Source organism: Silene latifolia, chromosome 9, assembly GCF_048544455.1.
Source record: "Silene latifolia isolate original U9 population chromosome 9, ASM4854445v1, whole genome shotgun sequence".
Lineage (NCBI taxonomy): Eukaryota > Viridiplantae > Streptophyta > Magnoliopsida > Caryophyllales > Caryophyllaceae > Silene > Silene latifolia.
Window position 1 is genome coordinate 47268521 of NC_133534.1, and position 17807 is coordinate 47286327.

The window sequence follows — 17807 nt, forward strand, 5'->3', positions numbered from 1 at the left end:
TGACGGGTTTTTGGCTAGTTGAACCAATTACAAACATATCCTACCAGTTTTTCTGTAGAATTACGTGTTTACTTTTCCGCGATAAGTGAGGGTGTCACATTGTGGGTTGGAGATAACATCTTGATCAACGGCTAGAACGAAGGTCATCTTATCCATGTAACTTTGAAAATGGACTGTCAAAGCCTGCATAACCAAATACATTGATCACAATTAACTTACGCTAATCGACGAAAAAATGCAGGAAAATAATACTGATGCTAAGTTATGAGTATACTTGTGGGTGTCCATAAACACTTGGAGTCCAAACTTAAATAAACAATATGGTGAGAATTATTTTTAAAACAACCATACATAGGGAATTAATTTATCTGATAGCATTATGTAGGGAAATTACCCAAACTTATTGGTAGTAGTTTTTAGACGAAAATTAATTTGGTAGTAGTTCTTAAAACAGTGTAATACAAAGATAGTAGTTATCAACAAACCCTTTAAATTATAAATCTTACACTTTGTATTAGAGTAAAATTAATCGCCTCTGCCTTACTTAAATATATGAACCCTTGTTTTTGCCTTTTCCATGTGTTGCACTTTCATTATGGAACATTGAATCTGTTTTGGTCTGTTGAAAGTTTAGATTCTTTTCCAATTATGTGAGAGTATAATTAATCTCCAGTTTGTTTTTATGAGCCTCGTTTTCTATGTATCTTCTATATATAAAAGTTGAGTTTTTTAAACTTTTTTGATTGACCCTTAAAATTAGGAAGTCAAAGGCCTTTTTTTAACCTCCTGCCCCACCACTAAAAAACTCCATCAATTTCTCAATTTATTTTAAAAAGTTTACAATATACAATTCCTTTTATATGACCTTCAACTTTACATTATGTATATTATATAGCTAATTTTATTTGTGAACACAAAGTATAGATTTTATATATTAGAATACGTAAATAGATTATGCCTCTCTGATTATTTTTATTTATCGTTTTATAATTAATTAAATTTAAAAAGTAAACCGTGCATTTTTTTACACGGGTATAAATATAAAAGATATGATGGTTTTGCTCCACTTTCGTTTTCGATTTTTTGTTAATACATGATACGTTTTCGCCTACGAGCATTTTGAGATGCAAAATCATTAATAATAACATCAACATTAATGTTTTCCAAAAATTCTTTCTCGATTGACAATATTGCAAGGCCATTCAATCGTTCTTCCGACATTGACGACCTTAAGTAGGATTTAATCAACTTTAACTTTGAAAAACTTCTTTCGGCTGATGCCACAATTACCGGTACTGTTAAAAAGATTCTATATGCGATTGACGCATTTGGATAACAATCTGCACATTTGACAAACTCGAGAATTTCAGTGGCGCACAATAATGTATTTGGCAAAGTAGATTGTAAAACTTTCAATTATGAGTAAAGATCATTTAAATCAACATCGGATGTATATGTAGAGTGAAAAGTTACACAACATTCTGTCAATTCATTTTCATCTAATGACTTTCACTTTTTTGAATCAAACAAAAATCCAAAAACACTTTCAAAAGCTTTAGATGCTCAAATCTACTTTTCAAAGAAGTAATCCCCCTTGCTACTAAGAGGATAAAAATTCTCAACAATTTTCCCTTCAAATGGAATCTGTCTAAATAAGGAAATAAGACTCTAATTTTATTAAATCATTATCTGTTGATTAAGATATCTATAATCATCATAATATTTTTTAACTACATAATAATCTTTTAATTTCAATAAACAGAATTTGGTATAAATCTAAATTCATATAAAAAAACTGATAAATTGATATTATTAATTTTCACATAAAAAAAACTTACGACGTACTTAATTTGTATAAAAAAATTTATGAACTGATATTAATAATTCTGTGACAAAAAAATAATTAAAATTATTTGATAAAATTTATAAATTGAAATCGTTAGTTTTGTCGTTAAAAATTTCATTACAATACACATTTTATGACATTACTCAATTCTTTTAATTACTTTTCCATTTTAATTTTTTTATCCTCACATTAAAATATGAAAAATTAATAATATGAATTTTAAATTTGTAAATAATATTCTATAAACAAAATGATCTATAAATACCACACATTTTAATAATAATAAATAATATAAAGACTTAGGCTATTTCTATTCTTCCATCTTCCCTTTGCCTTTGTCATTTTTGTCACACTTCTTGTCTCGACCTCGAGGGGGACGCTCTTGCCTTATCTCTGACCTAATCACCCGTGGTCTTTCTCGAGGCCTAGTCTTTCCGTTTCGGTCTACAATCATATCATCTTCTCAACATGAGCATTCTTTGGCTTCTTCTCGGAATCCATCTTCTTCTTCTTCTTCGGTCAAGTATTTCTTTGTTGTTGGGAACATTTCTTTATCGTAATCTTTAGTGAAGAAAGAATCTATATCCTCAAGTAGAGGGACCTCTCCTGGGTAAACCTTCAACACACCTATAGCATATGGCACTTGAATATTATCAATTAAGATTGTTTCGGTATCAGCCACCATAAAAGGCTTTAAAGTTGTCTTTTTATACTTATTCAAGGTTGTTATCACTACTACAAATCCAGGCAACCACAACGGCCCTTTAACAACGCTTATTCACGAAAATCACCATAAAACGTTGTAGAATGGATGGCGGGAATTTTACTAAACTTAATTACAACGGTTATGTGCTGTTAACCGTTGTTATTAGTTTTAACAACGGGTCAAACTTGCACAACCGTTGTTAATATAAAAACTAATAACAACAGTTTACTCTGTAATATATTATAACCGTTGTTAATAATTTGGCGCAAAATTAGTGAAAAATAATTACAACGGTTATATATAAACCCGTTGTTAATACTTTTTAACAACGGTTTTCTAAGGACCCGTTGTTAATATATTCTCTAATGACAGCGGATCTATGTGTAAAAACCGTTGTCAATACTTTCAAGCAAATACCACAATATATACCACACAAACACAGATCAGCTACAACCACAAACACAAACACAAACACAAACACAGCAAACACAAACACACAACCACACTCTTTCTCATATTCTCTTTCTCATCGTCGCTTTATCATCTCCGTCACTATTGTTGTCATCGTCTCTTTCTTTCTCTAATTATCAGGTAAATATCTATCGCTTTATGGTTTTGGGTTTTGTCATCTCCGTCATTATTTTCTTTCTCTAATTATTTTATTTGCATGTGTTTTCTCGATCATTATTGTTCTTTCTCTAAGTATTATTCGCTTAATTAGTTTTGTCACTGTTGTTTTTCTGCGTTTATTAGCTAGTAAAACAAATTAAATAAAATAAAACAAAGAAGAAGATGATGATGGAGAGGAATGCATAAATTTAATTAATTAATATATAAATACATAAAAAACTTATTACATTGCTAAAAATGCAATTCTTAGTTATGCATAGAGAGATGCATTCTCTTCTATGATATTCATCCTCTCCTCCTTTGCTATTTGGAGGTTTCGTTCCGCAGATGCTATATCGTCATATAGCTGCATTATCTGCGGCTCCAACAAGCCATTTTTTTTGGCGTCCTTGAGTACGATCCGAGCGTCCTCAAGGTAGCTCATGTACCTCCTCTCAATGTCCAGCAACCGGCGTATGAAACTCTTGTTGTACTCGGTCATAATGCATGTAATACGAATGGTATCATTCATTATTGTTGAAGGAAGTTTGGAGTTTATTATTAGGTTTTAAAGATTTAGGGTTTGGAGTTTAGGGTGGAGATAGTGATATAATCGAATGGTTATTGAGATAATGCATGAATTTATACTTAGTAATGTGTCGTTTGAGTTGTTTTTTAATTAATATATTTAGGAAGTTGTGTCAAATCTTATACCCTTCTCATTCCATATATTATTGTGTTCTTTCATATGCAGGGATTTGGCAGTAATAATGCATTATGCATCGGAATTGCAGTAATAATGCATGCATCTAGTAATATATAATTTTTTTTTTAAATCAACAACGGTTATTAAAAAAACCCGTTGTCTTTAGTTATAACAACGGTTTTTTCTATTGTAACCGTTGTTATAACTTTCCCACCAAAAATTAGTCACACTTTCCACAATGAATGTCTCGTAACGACAACGGTTTTTAACCGTTGTTAATAGTTTTCACAACGGGTTTCTTAGAAAAACCAACCGTTGTTAAAACCTTTAACAACGGACGCTTTAACAACGTCCGCTTTTTTATATAACAACGGTTTTAACCGTTGTTATAGCATGTATCTGTAGTAGTGTATATGAGTAGAATAGACTCAATTAGTAGAACGAAGAGTTTTTGGTTTTAAATTCTGAACATCAAGATTTTCATCATCATCATTACTCTTATCATAATAGCATTCATATATACCTTCTAATCTAGACTTGTATTCTACAATAGGTATAGGTTGTTTTATATTATGTTCAAAATAAACACGAAGAGTTATTCCTGTAATTAGAAAACCATCATAGGAATCAATTAATCGTTGTATTAAACTATTTACATAATTTGTTATATTGAACTTAGGAAGAACTTCACCACAATCCAGGGTTAGTGGGAAAGCTGTCTTAGAAAGAGATTTCGTTATAATTTCATCATTATATTTTTTCATAATAAAGACGATATTAGCTTTACAATAAGAATTTATGCTAGGGTAAACATACCTTACAAAGAGATCCATAACCGATAAGGTTAGTAGGTCAAACTCGTTGACAAGGATATCATCATTAAAGATTCGAGATGGGATGATTAACTTAGGATATGGGATCTCATTATTTTCTGATTCTGTTAGTGAATCCAGCGTATTTAATAATGCTGCTATCTCTTTGACTTTCTCATTATCTTTATATTTCTCATTATCTTTATATTTAAATTTATCATTTCTTCTTTTATACTGAGTATTGTAATAGTATGAAAATTCTTTCTTTCTATATCGACAGTGTCGAACCTTTGGTTCAAGTATCTTATATGATCGACGGTGTCCTCCCTTCATATTTAAATTGAATTTATTAGAAGATCGAAGGTCTTTTGCCTTCATATGATAAATATGCTTAATATGCATGTTCTTATTCTTTGGCGTTTTTTGACATGTTAAATCAGCATTTTCTTTCTAAATCTTTTTAGGATTTAGTCCGCCTAAGCTTAGCCATTTATGGTTCTATAGTTATTGACGTGAACCTGCCCTCTGACCTGGTCTTACGTCGCTATAGTAAGCGGGAAGATTTATATGTCCTAAAACGACAAAGAAAAAAACAATCAACAAAATGATGAATCCTCAGAATAATAGAGAAGAGCTCCTCAAATATATTTGCTCATGGGTATCTCACTTTAGTGGGACTGAGAGTCAAGAATACAAGAGTCAAATTGAGAGAATTGATGAGTTTTGGGTATCATATTTCACTGGGCGTTTGGTTCATCAAAGGGTAAGGGAATGAAATCAAGAACGGGAAAAAGGAGGAAAGGAATGGGATGACCCAAAATTTACATTGTTGTTTGGTTGTTTGAACAAAAGGAATAACAATAATCTATTAATCTGAATCACAACTCATTTTATATTATACCACCAACCTCCACCACCGCAAACAACAAAGATGACCTCTGCCCGTCACCCTCAACTGCCGTTTCGACGCCGGCGATACTCCAGCCACCGTCGCACTCTCCCGGACTCAACCCCCATTATACAACTATTAACACCACCCCTGGTCCCAGAAAAACCTCTGCTACCCTCCACTGAAAACGGCATATCTGGCTGCTTCCTTAACAAAATCAGTTATTGGGTTGTTTATAATGTTACCCTCAATTATGCTGCAAGTTATTGTAATTTATTCAAAAGATACCAAGTACTTGATTGATTTGCGCATATACATTTTTCATGGAATATTAAGTTTTATTTGTTCAATGGAGGTGTCAGGTGTCGTGTATGACCGGTGACGGTGGCTTGGGTCTTGCCGTCGTTGGCGGCAGTCGACGTTGGCAGTGATTGGTGACAGGTGTTGGTGGTGGTGATGGGTGTTAGGGTGGGGATGAAAAGACTGTCATGGCGTTGGTGGTGGCGGTGGCGGTGTGTGTAAGGGGTGGCGACGACCAGTTGGGTGGTGCTGGGAGGTTGACGTGGCAGCGGTAACATATCTAGTAGTGGTGACTGGTGAGTGATGGTGATGGGTTGGTAACTGGTAAGTGAGTTGAATGGGGAAAGAAATTCATTCCCTTGGGGGGTGAGGGGTAAGGAGTTAGAGGTATTTAGGAGTAAGGAAGGGGTAAAGGGAATGATTGTTTTAGTAAAACAAACATAAACAAAGGGAATCATTAACTTTGATTCCCTTACCCTTTCTTTAAAACCCCTTACCAAACAGCCCCTGAGTTGTTAGAAAAAGAAGAATTTAGAATATATAAAGAGAAAGGATCTTTAAAAAAAGAGATTGTTGATCTAGATAGTCGAACTATAAAAGTACCTAAAGCATTATATGTTAAAGAATATACAAATAGAGTATATAAAATACTTGAAGAGAATAAGGGTGAAAAGGATCCTCTTAAATTGAAAGAACTTCAAATTAAAATAGAAGATTTAACAATGACTTTTAATGAAGAAAATATGTATAAAGAATGTCCTAACATCATGTCTATGCTTACCAAAACAAATAAGCCTAACGCAAAGGAATTCCTTCATGGAAAATATAAATTGGATGATTTAGGTAGGATGCAAATCATTGATAATCATCAATCTTTATCAGAGGGAGAAAAGAAGAAGTATGAAAACATACTTGATAGTAATGACCTGGATATATTGAAAGAATTTAGTGATCACATGTTAGAGTGCCTACTCGTTCACACACTAAGCTACCTCTTTAATATAGAGAATAGTGTGAGTGTTGCAAGTTTGGTTGATCGGATAGAATCATCTGTAAGACAGCATGCTAAAATCTTGAAGTCTAAACGTCTGAATGTAACTATAAAACCCCAAAAAGATCCTTATAATAAGAAATTGAGATCATACCCATTCGGTACGGGTTTAGTTGAATTTTTACTTGATAGAAAACTCATAGTTATAACTAAACGATATATGGATGATATGATGACAATAAATAAAGAAGATTCAATACCATTAAAGTTTATTAAGCAGTCTTCTAAAAAAGGTAAAAGTTATTATAGAGAGAAGTATAATTACGCAGAATGCACCTTTAATACATCATTATTACCAATAAAGTTAAACTTACCAATGATCTATCAACCATCGGACTGGACTTTCATTCATAAGAATAATGATAAGGTTATGGACCTATCTTATATATATGGGGGATATTTAAGCAATCCTTTTGGTCAAATATTTTCAAATCATCGGGTGATAAGTACTCCAAATCATGGTAATTTCCATATATATTTTGATGGAAAAATCCTTTCTTATGATAATAATAATATTAATTTAAATTATCTCACAGATATAGAGAAGGCTCAAAACCTTTGTAGTGCCATCAATGGGTTACAGCGTCAGGCATTTAAAATTAATAGTGAGCACCTTAATAAGATTATTCAAAATAAAGATTTATTTGAACAATATGGTTTATTGATGTCAGCCTTTCTATCCGAGCTTAAGTTGAATGTAGCATGTGACATACTACTAGAAGTATATAATAGGGATGAGAATAAAGATTTGCATAAGAAATATGGTTATAGTGGGTTGGTTACTATCTTGTCGACAAATATGCAGAGATCTCAATATGAACAAACAATAATTATGTTAGCAAAGGCATACGAGGGTTATTCTATCTATTATCCAACCTTTCTAGACTTCAGAGGGCGTGTATACCGAAGTGGCATCTTTCACTTTCCACGAGCGTGATTTTGCACGAAGTCTCATTCTTATTGAAAATCCGAAAAAAGATGAAAAGATGAAAAAGAGGAATATCTTCATATGGATATACCAAATTATATGGTTTCTACAGCATTCCATTATAAGAAATTCAAAAAGAAAGAAGAAGCTCTATCTTTTATAACGAATAGGGTACTAATTTAGTAGATCAAATGTCTAAAATAAATGAAGATTTAGATCTAGAATCTAAGAAAAAAAGAAATTTATAATCTAATTCTTAGAGACTCAAGACATGCTAAACGGGTTTTCCAGTATATATCAAAATATCAAATATATATATATATATATATATATATATATATATATAGATTTGGAATCCTGTGAGAACCTCTAATATAATGAGAACTGTGAGAACCTTTTATAACCCTTAGATCTTAGAGACATGAAGGGTTGAGATTGAACTTATTTGAGCAGTGCTCCAACTTGTCTCACCGTCTAATTTTCTAAATTTTTGTTTTTACTCTCTCTCTCTCTCCACTCATTTTACTTTCTCTCTCCTTATTCATCACACTCCATATTCCTGTTCATGTTTCCTTCTTCGTTCTCTTTGATTTCGAGCGCCATTACTCTATACACCCAACTTCAATCATGCTTTATTCTTCATTCTCGCTAATTTCATCTACAATTTTTCTGATTTTCGAGCAGATTACAATTTAGGTAATTTCTCAATTTCCCCTATTTATTTCTTGTTCCTTAATTTTTAAGATTTTTATGATTAAATTAGTTGATTAAGGTTACATTCCTGATTTGTTCTTATTTCTTTTGTTCTTCTTTGCTTTCAAATGTCGTTCTATTCAAGTTACCTGCAATTTTTTGCTAGTTACCTATTAATTACTTCAAGTTATGTAGTTAGTTATTGATATATCACTATAATCTCTTGTATTCATTGTTGATTTAATTTAATTTATTTATTTAGAATTCTAACCCTATTTTTGTGTTGCATATTATGACTGAATTCTTGTTGAATAATTGGCTGTGTGGTTTACAATACCCAGTAATGCTCGGTAATTTTGTTTACATGATATCGTTTTAGGAGCTTGATCATGAACTTCACAGTGGGTCCATTTTTCTTAGTTGGGAGGTGACCATATTGACTTTGTAATCATTATCTAAATTTGAGAAAACAATTAGGTGATACTGCAAATTCGCAGTAGTTCTAGACTTGCAGACATTTGCAATAAATTTTGGTGGTAATTCTTATAAAATGCTCATCATTGAACCACTAGCCAAACAAAAATTGGAATTTAGTGTGCTTGTCTAAATTTGTCACCTAAATTTGTCACCCATAGAAGGATTTGTTGCATTTTACCAACCAAATAGTTAAAGCTAGTGATGCAACCTTCGTAAGGATGAAATGTCATGTTGTGATACACATATTATAATTGTGCATATGTGATAACCTTCATACCGATGCAGTAATTACGCATTTGTGCGTATGTGATAACCTCCCCTGTCACACGACCATGAAATTATGTTAAGCACTTAAATGAAGCTTACTTTCTTTAGGTTAGGCATTTGGATTAACATCCATTTCTATACTTGTTCATTTTTAACTTTTCTTGTATAATTCTTTTGATTAATATTATTAAAAAGTTCAAATTGGAAGGGCATGTATAATCTTAAAGTGGATCACCTTGGGAGGTAATTAAAATTATGTGTACTTTGGTGATGAAGAGGGCTTTACTTGTGTTTATGTTCTTAATAAGCTAATTTAGAGATATAGTTAGGTAGCAATGTAATATAAAGTATCAATTAGTAGCATTAGATGAAGACAATTGCTTTCGGTTATTGTAATTCTTACACTACTTGGTTTAGTTCTTCACATAATCACCATAAATGTCTAACATAAATCTAATACTTTACATTCTGAAAATTAGAATATTTCTATCTTTTCATTATGAACTTACTACTTAATCACTATCATATAACTGCCACTCTTCTGCAATGGTTGACATGTCTCACAAGTGGTTGAAATGACATTGTTGTTCTACTCTCATTAACATATTCGATTATGGTGACATAACAATAGCACTTCTTTGCTAGGAGGTTGCATGTATATTTGCTACTCTGACACATCGAAAGAGAACAGTATAATCATCTAAGTTGGCTTACTTAAGGACATTATTCCGCTTAATTTAAACTCGTTCCCATCGTATGGGAAAGGCTTTTAGGGTTGGATTAGGTGGGCCGCATAGCGGGGTTGCCTAATCGAAACTTTAACCATTTCCCGTCCTACCTAAGGACACTATTCTCCCTAATTTAAACCCGCCTCTTCAAAAGAATTCACTCTGCCTCTTTAGGTGTCGTTTTGTCTTTAGGTGCATGATAAGATGTTGTATGTGCATTAAAAAGTTCTTTAGGTACATCAGTATTTTCTAGTTTCACGTATACCCTCGAAAGGGTTAACTCTGGCTCCTTTAAGGTGTCTTTTTGTCTTTAGGTGCATAATAAGAAGTTGTATGTGCATTAAAAAGTTCTTTATGTGCATCATTTAGTTCTAGTTTCACCATCCCCTCAAAAGGGTTCACTCTAACCCCTTTAGAGTGTTTATTAATTCAGCTGTCGTTTGAATAGCTACTTTAGGATAGGCCGTCGGTTGGCTATCCTACCTTAAACCCTTTCTCGTCTTACTTAGGAAAAATACTCACCCTAATTTAAACTCGTTCCCATCATAAGGGAAAGGGTTTAGATATGGATTAGGTATGTCCGTGTAGCGGGACCGCTTAATCCAACCATTAACCCTCTCCCGTCTTATTTAAGGACATTATTCCTCCTAGTTTAAACTCATTTCCTGAAAAGGGTTCACTCTACCCTCTTTTGGGTGTCTTTTTGTCTTTAGGTGTATAATAAGAAGTTGTATGTGCATTAAAAAGTTCTTTAGGTGCACCAGTTAGTTCTAGTTTCACCAATCCCCTCGAAAGGGTTAACTCTGGTCCCTTTAAGGTGTCTTTTTGTCTTTAGGTGCATGATAATAAGTTGTATGTGCATTAAAAAGTTTTTTAGGTGCATCATTTAGTTTTAGTTTCACCCATCCGCTCGAAAGGGTTAACTCTGGTCCCTTTAAGGTGTCTTTTTGTCTTTAGTTGCATGATAAGAAGTTATAGGTGCTTTAAAAAGTTCATTAGGTGCATTAGTTAGTTCTAGTCTCACCCATCTCCTCGAAATGGATAACTCTGGCCCCTTTAAGGTGTCTTTTTGTCTTTAGGTGCATGATAAGAAGTTGTATGTGCATTAAAACGTTCTTTAGGTGCATCAGTTAGTTCTAGTTTTACTCATCCCCTTGAAAGTTAGTTTTTCTGGTTGTAATAAAATGTGCCATTATATATGAACAGATATGAAGAAACTAAATGCAAGAGGTGGGAAATATGGTGCAAGTACAAGGGAGTCAAAGAGCTCTACAACTAGGAAAGATGTTGTCATTAGAATGAGAAAAAGAGACGATGATTCCTGTTTAGACTACGCCGAAGCCTTTATATTTTAAGACAACAATGTCACCAAACTTTTGTTAACATTTATCAATTTAGAAGTAATGGTTTAACATGCTAAAACAGTGTTGGTATTTTTTTATATATAACTCAGGATGAAGAAGTGGAATGTACATTTTGTAACCCAAGGATGGTTAATTTGTGGTTATGTGTAAACATTTCTTAGCATAGTTTTTCGATAAACTACAGTTATTTCAGTTTTATGGTTATTCTACTAGGTTCATTTAAATGTGTAGTAGATTAATATTGTCTAAACTCTCGTCCAAGTGGAATATTTGGTACTAGGTACGTTTATTAAGGGACCCGAATTCATATAAATAGGCACAAATTCTCATTTGTGACGGGCAATATCCGTCATAAGCTTGTGACGGGTCAAATAATACTCACTTGGGTAGATAAAGACAAGCATTTTGAATTTTCCTAGACACTTTATTTTTGTCTTTTCTAGCCAAGTGGGTGATAATTGACCCGTCACAAGCTTGTGACAGATATATCCGTCACAAGGGAGACTTATTATAACCTATGTACGTTTCTTAAAAGACTTAAATTCATTTATATAGGGAGTAGATACATTTTGTAATACGTTTGTATGATCTTGGAATAACATCACTAATCATTATAATCTACGTATGTTTCTTTTGCATTTCGTATACGTTTGTATGATCTAAAAAGAATATCACTAGTCATTATACATCAACAACTAAACACAATTCAAGAACTAAACACAATTAGCATCAGCTACTTATGTAAATATTCTGTATTACCTAATGAATATTTGGTATTGGGTACATTTCTTACGGGACGTAGGTTCATTTACATTAGCGGTAGATGCGTTTTTTAAATATTAAATGTAAAAGATGACTAAATTGAGAAAGTTTAAATGTTAACATTACATTGTTTACTTCTCAAAATAGTTTCTAGGTAAATCTTAAAAACCAAAAATAAAATTGGCAGTGATAACCATTACAAATAAAACTAAAATGAATTCCAGCATATAGCTTAGCACATAACATAATGATTAAAAGCTCTCTCTTCCGTGCTCAAATGTTTCAAACTTCCAGCAAGAACATCACTTTATCTGAACTTTGATGACCGTAATGTCATTGAAAAAGTGCTTCGTATCACAAAGTGGTGGGAAGCTGCAAGGAATAACTAGGTTATATTAAAATTTTACTTGCCGCAGTAAGAAATAAATTAATAAACAAAGTAAAATAAGAAATCTTGTAACTCGTGTTTCATTTAAATTTAATAAGGCACATACACAATAACTGACTACTTTGGACTTCCGCTGCAGATTATGTAGTAATGCTATCTAGAGATTGCCAATGACAAGAACATTCATAAGAAAGGTTTCACAAGTTTGCTAAGTACATTTCTTTGGGAACCATCCCTTACAATAATGTTGAAGCCTTATTGTTTGGAACCAAATTCATCAATCACATGTAAACCTTGGGGTGATGCGCCTAGTGCTCAAAACCGTTGAATTAATCTTGATATACCTCAAAACTCACACAACAAAATTATTTCCAAAACATAATTGTTAGTGACATTCTAATTCATGTATTAGTTTCCTGAATTTCATATGGAACAAAAATTAAAGGTACCCCAATGCTTCTACACTTTGAAAGATTGATTGTTATATTTCATATGTATACCAATGCTAAGCAGATTGGTTGTTATACTTCATATGTATACAAAATTATTTCCGAAACATAATTGATCAGTGACTTTCTAATTCATGTAGCTTCTACCTAAAACCAACATCTAGCCAACTACAACACAAATCTGAACCCCAAAATTATTTCTCATTCGATATAATAAGACAAAGGGAAATGGAGTACTAAGTTCTCGTAATCAACACGACAAATCGATCCAAGCTGCCTAAATCATGAAATTGAGTTCCCAATTTCATGATATCAACAAATGGAGGTAATTTCTCAATTTTCCCTAACCCTAATTTACCAATTTCATGAACATAAACCCTAATTTCACAACAAAAGTCAACAATTTCTATTATGTATCTCAATTATACGTAACTCGAATCAACGATTCGTCAACCTAATTCATTGACAAATTAACAAATTAAATTCCAAGCAAAATAAAGTCGAATTTATTGTAAATAAATAGAGAATTAAACAAACCTCATTCAATTAGCATCATTGGTGAAAGATGCGTTAAATTTGGGTCTCTATTGATGAAGGAAGCAGTAAAATACTAAAGCTTGTCTTCAATTTGAGGAAGTCGTTTGGTGATTGAAAAGAGAGAAAGATATTAGATAGATAAATCAATTTGGTTAAATGACACAGGCCTTCATTTGTCTAACCAAATTTGGACAAAATTGGGGTAAGATCTCAACCCTTTATTTGTCTGACATCTAAAGGTTGTGAGAGGTTCTCACAGTTCTCATTATCTTATTGGTTCTCACCGGATCCTGACCCTATATATATATATATATATATATATATATATATATATATATATATATATATATATATATATATATATATATATATTATACTTGAATCCCATATAATGGGAAATTCAATAAAAAATACATATAAAAATTTATTGAAAGAAGTTCCTGTAACCCAGGATGCTAGCGCTATCGCTTACCAAATAATGGCTTATTTCCTACTTGATGAAACTATGGCTATAAGAACAAATCTTATCCAAAATCAGAATGAGACTATTGAAGACATCTATGATCACTTTAGAAAAGAGTGTCTAAGATACAGACATTATAAATGTGATGACAAACTCTTTTGTAAGACTCTAGATCGTCTTTTTACAAGAAATATAGTAAAGAATATATTTATGCCTATTATTTATGGTAAAACTATGAATAGCACTGGTAAGGATCTTACCATCCTTCTCGGTAAGGATCTATTGTGTCCTGAATGTCTAAAATTAGCAAAACTATGCTACACTTTTTGGCATGATACATATAGTGAAATGTATTCATTTATAGAGCTAATAGGCTTGGTAGGCAGGGTATGCGCCTCCCTAGAGCGACCTGTCTTATTTAACACTAAATTTTATGACTCTCATCAAGATTATAAAAAGGTTGAATCATGCTCAGTTAGAGTCTTCGATAAAATTAATAGGAAGAATCGTACTGTCAATCTCTCAGTTTCTTCTTATGTGAGGGATAAGAGGAAAACTCGCGCCGCCACATTCGTTAACTTTATTCATCAAAGAGATGCACAAATAGCCATGTCTGTAGCTGAAAAAGCCGGTATGCTAAAAATACCTCTGTATACAGTACACGATAACTTTATATCTAATACTATAAATTCTTCTATCTTACCTGAGATTTATTGCAACGTTTTTAAGGAAATGGAGGCCCCAATGACGATCATAAACCGCTTTATGTATATATATAAATCTAATTAAACCAACATTAGAATTATCATTAGAATTTGGTATAAAAGATCATATACGTTATATGCATAAGTATGATAAAAATAGAATTAAAAGAAACTTTCTTGAAAGAATATTGAGGGCGTATATACCTATATCTGAGATGAAGAACAAAAAGGGCTGGGAAAAGATAATTCTTAATCTCTTAAATCAATATGATGCATATTGTAAACGGGTAGGTGTATATGATTCTACTTTAGACAATCATAAGCAATCGTGGGCTTATATGAGAATGAAGATTAATGGTCAATATTCGGTTCATCATTAAATATATTAAATCTTCTTTTTTAATTTAAAATTTCTTAGATTAAATTTAATTTACTTTAATTGTAATTGAAGCACTTACTAAAGGTGACAACGAGGCCCCTAGCAATAGGGGGAAAGAAGAGTGGGTATGTGGGTGGGTTAGGATGAGCCTGATTCGGTTACGACAACAAGGGGGAGATAAAACTATCAATAGATAGAGAAAACCGCCCCGGAAGGTGTATCAAAAAGGACAACATCAGGTGAGCCTAATTTGCACTTCTTTAGTAGTGAACTTCTCTTCCGAAGCTTGAGCCGAGCCTCCACCTATTGAAGTAGAAAGAGAAATTCCCCGACTCAACAGATTATTATGCTCTTGAAGTAACTGATCTAATCAGCTGTGGTCTTTCTCGAGGCCTAGTCTTTCCGTTTCGGTCTACAATCATATCATCTTCTCAACAGGAGCATTATTTGGCTTCTTCTTCGGGCGGACGACTCGGAATCCAGCTTCTTCTTCTTCTTCGGTCAAGTATTTATGTTCTCTTTCGCCACTTCGCGGATCTTGTAGTCAATCGGCTCATGCTTTCTCAACTTCTCACGCTCTTTCAAGGTGCTAGCCTTGACCCACTGTAAATAAGAATCTAACACCCACAACGAACCAACTGGGACAGACATTAACTACATGTTCCTTTGGGTCCAGCGCAAAGCCCATTCACGACAAATTTCCGAAGTATGTGCCAAAGCAACCTACGGAATAGTATCAAGCTTAGGGATTTTCTGTCTCATGCCAACTTGCCTCATTAGCCTCTCCAGGAAAATATGGACCATGAACTCCAGGCCTGGGATGCGAACAGATCGAGAAATATCAAGAGATGATACTTCTGTCAATGCCCTGAGGTGCCACCAAGGGACAATCCATCTAATCAGCGGACCTCCTTCGTTGTTTAGTTTATTCTCGCAATAGTTGCAAACTCGAGTAAAATCAACCATGTACAGCCTTGTCCTCATCACGATCGATCGTGATCGAAATCCAGGCACGTCAACTGGGGCTCGATCAATTGTAGCCTTTCCATCAACCAAATCTGCAAAAGGAGACAGATATTAATGTCCCCGTCTCCCAACGGAAAAAAAAAACAAAAAAAAACAAAAAAAAAACAAATAAACGAAAAAGAAGACGGGAGAATTTTACCTGTAAGATTAAAGGATTTCCAAGATACGGGAGCTCGCGATTTATCTTTCGGTTATCCAATCCTAAGATAGTCTCTCCTAATACCAAGCAAGGTGGGCTCTTGCGCAGTTCCATTTGCTCGATAATACCCAAGAATCGCGGGTCACCTCTCATTTCCGCGTCAACATGGCCCTTTAAGACAAAACAATGAAGAAGGCAAAATGTGAAGGCTCTGCGCCTCGCATCATAAGAAATAGAAGGGTCCTCCCTATCTATAAAACGGTCAACAAAGTCGAAAATTCGTACACCTTTGGAAGTTACAAGACGATCTACTTCAGCTTTGGTCAATCCTAGAAGGTCCCTAAATTTATTCTTATATCCTTGGGAACTAGATGGTAACCGGAAGACTCTCTATATCCCACCCTCCAATTGCTGCAAATTCATCGGGAAAAGGACAAATTTCACCTCCTGGAAAGACGAAAACATGATAATCCGGGTTCTAATATTCAAAACAAGCATCAAGAAACGGTCTTACCACTTTCACTTGTTTAAAACTGATGATTGATCCTGTCATGCTTCTCCGCGTTCGGAAACTCATTGGTCCATTCTTTGAGTCGGGATTAAAAAGTATCCATTTTGATAACGGGTAGAGGTCGTCGTACCCAATCAAACAAATTCTCAACTAGTAAGGGTAGTCGAGGTCGAACCACAAGGAGATCAAGGATTGAGTACTAGTTTGGTCTCAAATTATAAGTTAGCTACGCGAATCAAGAAGTTGGTTGATATTAAACTAAACAACTAAATTAATAAGTAATTAAGACAACTAAAGTAAGAGAGTAAATAATAGAAATAGTAATAGTCTAAACAATAGATAAAGGCCTAGGATCCGATTTTCTCCACCAACATGTTCAATTACTATCATAAATTCGTCAATTAGTCGTCAAGGAAATGTCTTAAGGGGAAACGCCTCTAATTCGCCAGACACCTCCCTCCCGGGTTCGTGTTTGGACACTAGCAATGTAATACTCCGTATTTTATATTACTATTTAAGTCGAGTAATTGTTTAGTCGATAATTACGTTAAGTTATTTTACTTGACTCGCGTTGTATCGTAAGATCGAGTTGTTTCGTAAGTTAATTGAGACGGGTTTACATGGAATTCGAGATGTGAGCTAACCCATTTACCCTCGACCCATTGGAGTTTACCCAATAACATGTTTAACCCAACACCCAACATCATGTTTTAATCTAATTCTTAACCTAATTTTTACCCTAACACTACACAACCCTCATCTCACCCGCCTCCCTCTTTTCGACGCACACCAACACACACACACACGATCCTTTCATTTGATTGAAGATTGCTCATCGATTCCAACCTAATTCGATTCCCTGTTTGTAAGTCGATTTCATTCCATTGTTTATACTGTTTTAAAGTCGTCTTTTTCGAAAAGTTTGAAAAGAGAGTCCTGTTTATTTGATGTCTAGTTTATGCATATAAAATCTCATAGTCAAATTCTTTGTGGTTTGCCCTGGGTGATTTATTTATGAACATGTGGCTGAAAAGTCCGCGAATCTGATTTGGTTGTGGAAAATGATTTGAAAC

At 33.6% G+C, this 17807-nt stretch overlaps 1 long non-coding RNA gene and 1 pseudogene across 1 annotated transcript; one reads left to right on the plus strand and one right to left on the minus strand.

Annotated features, from left to right (window-relative positions):
• The first annotated feature begins 6056 nt into the window (after window positions 1–6056).
• On the plus strand, window positions 6057–15059 carry LOC141600995 (putative DNA-directed RNA polymerase; annotated as a pseudogene).
• Window positions 12246–13632, minus strand: LOC141602656 (uncharacterized). The gene is made up of 2 exons (XR_012524584.1): window positions 13513–13632; window positions 12246–12510 (listed from the first exon to the last, which is right to left on the minus strand). It is a non-coding gene; the product is annotated as an uncharacterized LOC141602656 (long non-coding RNA).
• Window positions 15060–17807: the final 2748 nt, after the last annotated feature.